This window comes from Drosophila kikkawai, chromosome 2R (assembly GCF_030179895.1).
Source record: "Drosophila kikkawai strain 14028-0561.14 chromosome 2R, DkikHiC1v2, whole genome shotgun sequence".
In the NCBI taxonomy this organism is placed as follows: domain Eukaryota; kingdom Metazoa; phylum Arthropoda; class Insecta; order Diptera; family Drosophilidae; genus Drosophila; species Drosophila kikkawai.
In genome coordinates, this window is record NC_091729.1 from 23,687,204 (window position 1) to 23,695,330 (window position 8,127).

Here is an 8,127-nt window from a genome sequence, read left to right on the forward strand (position 1 = left end):
CGAGCGGCTATGTTGAGCGGCTGTCGCAGCTGAGGCTGAGCAGATATGTTGCGCACGGCCACAGATACAGATACACAGAGCACTGCCTGAGATATACAGCTACAGATACAGATACAGCGGCGATACACGCTTGTTGCATGCCCGCAAAATGTTGAGATACAAAAAGCGATTGAACGAAAAGCTTGCCGCCGCTGCCGCTGCCGCCGATAAGGGTGGCAATGGCCACAGGGGATGAACGAAGCCGCCAGTACTACTTCGAGCTGCCCGCAAAAGTAGGCAACACTTGGCGGCAAGGCGCAGGCGTCGCTGCTGCGTGGCAAGCTTTTATGCTCGGCAACATCCCGCTAAAAACAACTGTTGCGTGTGAGGCACGGACACCCTCACACGTGGAGAGAGACGTACTAAAAAGCCACACAATTGTTGTATTAAGCACATTATACACATGTTTGTCTGGAGCCAAGGAACCTCCCGCCCCCCTGAGCCCTGAAGGACCCACCTCTCGCTCCCGCTTCCGTCAGCTGGCGCTTCGGGTAATTTTACATTTTTTTTTTCTTTTTTAAAGCTTAGTTTGTATTGGTAAATAATAGAGGTTACTTCCCGCTCGGCGCTCAAAAGGGCAAATCGTCGTACTTTATGTATAGTACTAAACCTCACATAAATACAGTCGAGGAAGGAAAAATGGGCTCAAATTTAAGATGGAAGTGATCTATTTTTGAGAAAGTTAATTTTATAAAAAATGGTTTATTATTTTTGTAGGATAATATCAAGCTCATAAAAGGTATATTTAATATCCTTGGTTACTGATCAGGGATATACAAAAAATTATCTACAGATTTTTTAAATAATTTAAAAATAATCTAGCCAAAATGTGTTTCCCATCGAATCAAAAATCGATCATAACTAAGCTAAAAATTCATTAATTTCAGTTTGGTTTGCTTTTCTATGCTAGTTTTTTCAAGTCTAACAAATTTGCATACTAAATTTAAAATCGAATTTTTTGGCCATTTTTTGAAAATTTTAATGATGTAATAACCCCTTATAAAATTGTGAAATTTTGAAAAAAATTTTGGATTTTTTTTTTCTTTCCAAAATGGCGTGAAAGATTCTCCTTTTGATGCTGATCAAGAATATATATAATTTATAGGGTCGGAAATGACTCCTTCACTTCATTACAAAATCCTGATTAAGATCATAAAACCCTTTAAGGAAATAAACTGTTAAAATCCTTGATTATTAGTGTTAATAATAAAGACGTTAATCTTAAAGCTATTGTCTTGACCCCTAGTGTAACTCACGCAGGGGATGACGATGTATCTCGCTCGCTGGGAGCACATTATATAAAATTTATAAATACTTTTCAGCGCGGCCTGCCAAGGTGCGTCTGTGTGGGTCTGCCCGTGCGTAGTCCCTGTGCTTGTATGTGTGTGTGTGATTCGATTTGGCTTGGCTTAGGTGGTCCACAGGTCGATTGGCTGCCGACTTTATTACTGTATTATTGGCCTTTAATTTAAGCTTGAACAGCAATACAGCACTCCGCATATATATATATATATATATATATATATATTACGTATACGTACATTTCCCTGGCGTCACTTCCTTCCATTTCCCATTCTCTTTTTTGTCAGCTAATTTTTGTAATGTTTTTTCCATTCTTTCCTTTGTGTGTCAGCAAATAAAAATAATAAAAAAACAAAAATAAGAAGAAAGCCCGGGGCCAGGGCACAAACGATTTATGAGCAGGCGCGCAGGACCTTGGACCTGATTAGTTGGGCAATTTGAGGGCATTCAACACGTGACCGTTTCCCTTTGAATAATTTATTTTTGATTTTTCCGCAATTTATTGCGACCATCCACGGCGACCTCAGTTACGGGGTTAAATCCCGGCCGCATTATTCACATTTATTTTAATTAATTTCCAACTACAGCAGCAATTAAGTTGGGAGGGGGCTTTGGACAACAACAGGTATGCGACAAATGTGCTGTCCAATTTAAATTGAAATGCCGAATGCAAGCCAAGGTAGCCTGGCCTCATCAAATTATTGAAATTCCGCTGTGAAATTGACTCAATTTGCGAACTCTCGCATTACTGCAACAAAGCCATTAAAGATATTTTTTTGGCTTTGTGCGGATAATAGACTAACAGCCCGCAATCGTCTTTGGCTAAGTTAATATTGGACTTAGAACCTAAGGCCACAGTTTGATAGCTGGGAGGACAGTGGCAGGCTAGGAAATTAATATGTATTTAATGTAAGTATGTTTAAGGAAGAACATTTTACAACATTTTATACGCAAAAATGGTTAGAAAATGTTATTTATTTTATGTATAATATAACAAGTGTATGTTAGGGGTAATTAAAAAATGATTAATCCGTTTTGGGTTTTATAATTGCACACTATCCTTTTTTACTAAATACAAGGCGAATAGCACAGGCTGGTATCTCATAATGCCGTTCTGCTAGATGTGTAGCTCTGATTTGTATTATATATTGATTAATTTTATATAATTATAGTTTTTCTAAACGCCAAAATTGAATTTAAATTTAACAAGAAAGGAAGCGAACTTCGGCACGCCGAAGTTTGTATACCCTTGCAGATTGGTTTCGATGTTTATAATATAGATTTAAATGCTGAAAACACTCACAAAACAGAGTTTCATTAAATTTTACCTATACTTATTATGTTTACAGTTTTACAGTTTCAATTTTACATTCCCAGCTTGACATATTCTATACATTTACCGATCGCTTCTATGGCAGCTATATGATATAGTTGTCCGATTTTTATAAAATTTATACCAAAATTCTAGAATAATAAAAAAAAGCTTATATCTGAGAGTAGATAAACATACGTTGAAAAACAACGAAGCTATAATTTTTAAACCCTGGCAGGGTATTTAATTTCCAGTCCGAAGCTCATTACGCATTGAAGGAGTCATTTCCGACCCCATAAACCATATATATTCTTGATCAGCATTAGCAGGCGCATCTTTCTGGCTAAGTCCGGAGGAAAACAATTTTTAATCAATTTTCTCAAAATTTTATAAGGGGTTACATCATTAAAATTCTCAAAATTTGATAAAATTTTCAATTTCTAACTAAGTATGCAGATTTGTTAACCTTATAAAAACTAACATAACACCGCTTTCCGAATGCAAATTAAGGCATTTTTGACAGAGTTATGCCTTTTTTAGTTTTTAATTTGCAGTTTTTCTCATTTCAATTACAGACTTTCCATCACCATTGCCATCGCTCATCAGTACCACCCACCCCGGCCAAAAACCCAGGGAAAAGGACCAACGACACATGCAAAAGGATGGTGGATAAGGGATGGGAATGGAAAAACAGGGATCAGGAATCAGGGATAAGGAGAGAGCACCGCCAGTCAGGTCTGCCGGCTACTTTTACAACAACAGCAACGAACACAACAAGCAACATTTTAATTTTAAAATACTTTATTTTATTCTATGTTAATGAACCTAAATAAAAACAATGAAATACATTATTTTATATTATTTTGTTTTATTTTATTTTTCCTATATAAGAACAATGAAATGAGCATCACTGGCAGTTAGTATGATGCCTATCATTTATAAAAAACCCTCAGAAGTGTATTTTAATTATTTTCTTAGTTTTATTGCCGCTTTAAAAGGCGTTTCTAATTTTTCTTTTATTTTCCTGGTTCAAATCAAAAAGTAAAAAAATTGCATACTTTTAGGCATTTTTAAATATTATTTGGTAATTTTTGCGGCACCTTTTGGGCTGAATTTTGAAGTCTTTGATAAAAATATAAAGTAAGGTATACTTTTGGGCGGGGATGAATGCAGGTTCACGTATTTCTTTTATTTTTCTGATTTAAATCAACAAGTAAAAAAATTGCATACTTTTAGGCACTTTTAAATATTATTTTTTGTGGCATCTTTTGCGCTGAATTTTTAAATCTTTGATTAAAATATAAAGTAAGACATACTTTTGGGCGGGGATGAATGCAACTCCACTTTTACAGTTTGACAAGCACTGGTCAAACTGTAATCTCAACTTCCGCCTAAAAGATGCCACGATTTTAATAGAAATCCCCAAAAGTATGCTTTAATTTATAAAAAATGTAAACAAAAAATTACAAAAACCCTCATAACTCGGCCAAAAACGCATGAAATTCAATTTGGAAAGCTGTTCTGCGTTGCCCTTTCTAAGCTTAACAAAACTGCATACTAGGTTTTGAATTTCATGCATTTTTGGCCGAGTTGTGTTTTTCACATTTTTATAGGTAAGTATTTTAGCAAAACTGAGTATGCAGTTTTGTTAAGCATAGAAATTATAAATTATAGGCATCTCACTAACTGCCAGTGATGCTCATCGCATTTTCTACAAATAATTCAAAAAATAGCTAGATGAGCATCACTGATGCACATGAGCATTACTACCCGATTTTATTGCCCCGAATATTGAAATATAGCCAGATGAGCATCACTGATGCTAATGAGCATCACTGATGCAAGTGAGCAAAAATTTCCATCCAATTGGCCGCTTTCCAAACTGGGGTAACAGGCGAACAGAAATCAGCAGCAAGCAACTGAAAACTAGTATAAACTGTTATAAAAACTTTTGGGATAAAATAATAATTGGTATAAACTGTTATATTTCATTTTATGCATTTATACCTATTTGTTGACGACAACAACAGCTTTCTGGCAACAACAACCCCTTTACAACAACATCCCTGCAACAGCCCATACAAATTTCTGAAATTTTCCATGCAAATTGCCCGTTTCCCAAATTGGGGTAACAGGCGAACAGAAACCAGCAGCAAGCAACTGAAAAGTGGTATAAACTGTTATAAAAAGTAACATTGATCTTGGAGTAAGCGAAGACTCAAACCAGATGTGACCATATTGTAAATTTTTTGGCTAAAATGTTGCTTAAATGCACCTGGGCACACTGAAACTGACTTTGCATCAGTGATGCTTATCTCCATCAGTGATGCTCATCTAGCTATATTGCAATATTGGGAGGCTATAAAATCGGGCTTAATGGCAGTGATGCTCATCTGGCTATATTGCAATATTGGGAGGCTATAAAATCAGACTTTGCATCAGTGATGCTCATGTAGCTAATTTGCAATATTGGGAGGCAATATATCAGGCTTAATGGCAGTGATGCTCATCTAGCTATATTTCTTTATTGGGACAAAATAGATAGATGAGCATCTCTGATGCAAAGACAGTTTCAGTGTGCCCAGGTGCATTTAAGCAACATTTTAGCCAAACAATTTACAATATGGTCACATCTGGTTTGAGTCTTCGCTTACTCCAAGATCAATGGTTCGAAACTTGGACTTTTTATAACAGTTTATACCAGTTTTCAGTTGCTTGCTGCTGGTTTCTGTTTGCCTGTTACCCCAGTTTGGAAAGCGGCCAAATTTTTGAAATTTTGCTCACTTGCATCAGTGATGCTCATGTGCATCAGTGATGCTCATCTGGCTATATTTTGCAATATTGGGGGGCAATAAAATCGGGCTATATGGCAGTGATGCTCATCTAGCTATTTTGCCATATTGGGAGGCTATAAAATCAGGCTTAACGGCAGTGATGCGCATCTAGCTATTTTGCATTATTGGGAGAAAATGGCATTTCAATAACTGCCAGTGATGCTAATTTAGCTATTTTGCATTAAAATGCCATCTCACTTACTACCAGTGATGCTCATTTCATTGTTCTTATATAGGAAAAATAAAATAAAACAAAATAATATAAAATAATGTATTTCATTGTTTTTATTTAGGTTCATTAACATAGAATAAAATAAAGTATTTTAAAATTAAAATGTTGCTTGTTGTGTTCGTTGCTGTTGTTGCTGACTGGAAGTCCTATTTATGACAGATTAACATTCCGGATCGAAACTGCCATGATACTTTGACTTTTGGCTTCTGGCGGTGCTCTCTCCTTATCCCTGATTCCTGATCCCTATTCCTCCATTCCCATCCCTTATCCACCATCCTTTAGCGTGTGTCGTTGGTCCTTTCCCTTGGTTCTTGTCCAGGGTGGGTGTCAGGTCTACTGATACTGATGACTAAGAGCGATGGCGATAGCAATGACGATGGGAAGTCTGTAATTGAACAGAGAAAAATAGCAAATTAAAAACTAAAAAAGGCATAACTCTGTCAAAAATGCCTTAATTTGCATTCGGAAAGCGGTGTTATGTTAGTTTTTATAAGGTTAACAAATCTGCATACTTAGTTAGAAATTGAAAATTTTATCAAATTTTGAGAATTTTAATGATGTAACCCCTTATAAAATTTTGAGAAAATTGATTAAAAATTTTTTTCCTCCGGACTTAGCCAGAAAGATGCGCCTGCTAATGCTGATCAAGAATATATATGGTTTATGGGGTCGGAAATGACTCCTTCAATGCGTAATGAGCTTCGGACTGGAAATAAAATACCCTGCAAGGGTATAAAAATTATAGCTTCGTTGTTTTTCAACGTATGTTTATCTACTCTCAGATATAAGCTTTTTTATTATTCTAGAATTTTGGTATAAATTTTATAAAAATCGGACAACTATATCATATAGCTGCCATAGAAGCGATCGGTAAATGTATAGAATATGTCAAGCTGGGAATGTAAAATTGAAACTGTAAAACTGTAAACATAATAAGTATAGGTAAAATTTAATGAAACTCAGTTTTGTGAGTGTTTTCAGCATTTAAATCTATAATATAAACATCGAAACCAATCTGCAAGGGTATACAAACTTCGGCGTGCCGAAGATAGCTTCCTTTCTTGTTTTGGCTGAAGTAATAGACATCTGGGCTTAGTTAAGATTATTAATGGCTTTAAAAATACTTTATAAAATGGATTTATTAATCAAAATTCACCATAATAAATCATTATAATTTGTTAATATCAATTTACCTTTTGAAGAACCAATCTTCGATTTAAAAGACAGGTAAAACACCTCCTTTGGCCTAGTCTACTCTTTGAGTCACAATTTGAGCCACCTTGTTGCCTGGCTGGCTCTTAGCTTTAGCGGTTTATGGCCAAGGCCCTAAACGCACTTGCCACTTATCAAGGTCCTTTTGGCCAGGCTGCGTCCAATGTACGCAAGTCATTAGGCTGATGGGTCCAGCGCCACGGAAGCTGGAAGCTGGATGCCCCCGCTCGACCACCACATTATGCATTAATGTAGTTAGCACTCGACCTCACCTGAGCAGGAGGCAGCTCCCGAATGGGTGGTGGCAAGGAGTGGAGCAACCTGAGCCCCAGCCCGGCCCACTGGGTGGTGCGAACAATTTCACGCATCCATTGCTTGCCGACAACATTTGCTTTTCATCACTTTGTTTGGTGTGCATTTTGCGGGTCGCAATGAATCCAATGGCGTTGATAATAATCTAAGGGTCCTCCTTTGTGTGTGTTTGTGTGTGTGTGTTTATGACTTTTTCGCCTTGTCGAAAATCGGTGGCAACAAAAACAAATATGTTTTTCTTTTTTTTTTTTTTTTTTATAACGCTCACACAAACAAGAACAGAGGGAAGAGCAACCAAAAACATTGCAGAGTTTGAGTGCTTTTTATGTTGTTTGCCAGGACGAAAGTACTTCATCCTGTTCCCCCCCCCCCCTCACCACTGGAATATATATACGAGTTGGGCGTTAATTAGTCACCAGCAGTTATTGTGTATTGAACTAAAATTAAATAGATTTATTATTCAATAAATTGAACGCTTATGCTTAGAATATGATGCTCATCAAAGTGCTTGTTGTTGTTGCTACTTTTCGCTTGGCTTTGGAGTAGTTGTAGAAATTGTATGTGTGTATGTGTGTGTACCAAAAGCGCAATTTAATTTTATGACAGATACATTTATGCTTATTACTTGTGTTTCTGCGGTTGCTCTACGTCTAAAATAGGTCTACAATGTGGTCATAATGTTTATATATGCGTGCGCGGTGATGTGTGAATGTGTGCTCTTATGATTACATTTCAGATTATTTATATATATATAGTATATATTAGTATATGCTAAATATTGATTGATATGTACAGAAGGGGGGTTTTGGGTTTAAAACGAGAAAATTAAGGATAGCTTCTGCGACGACAAAAAAACAGATTTCATTCTAAAAACAAACAGAGGA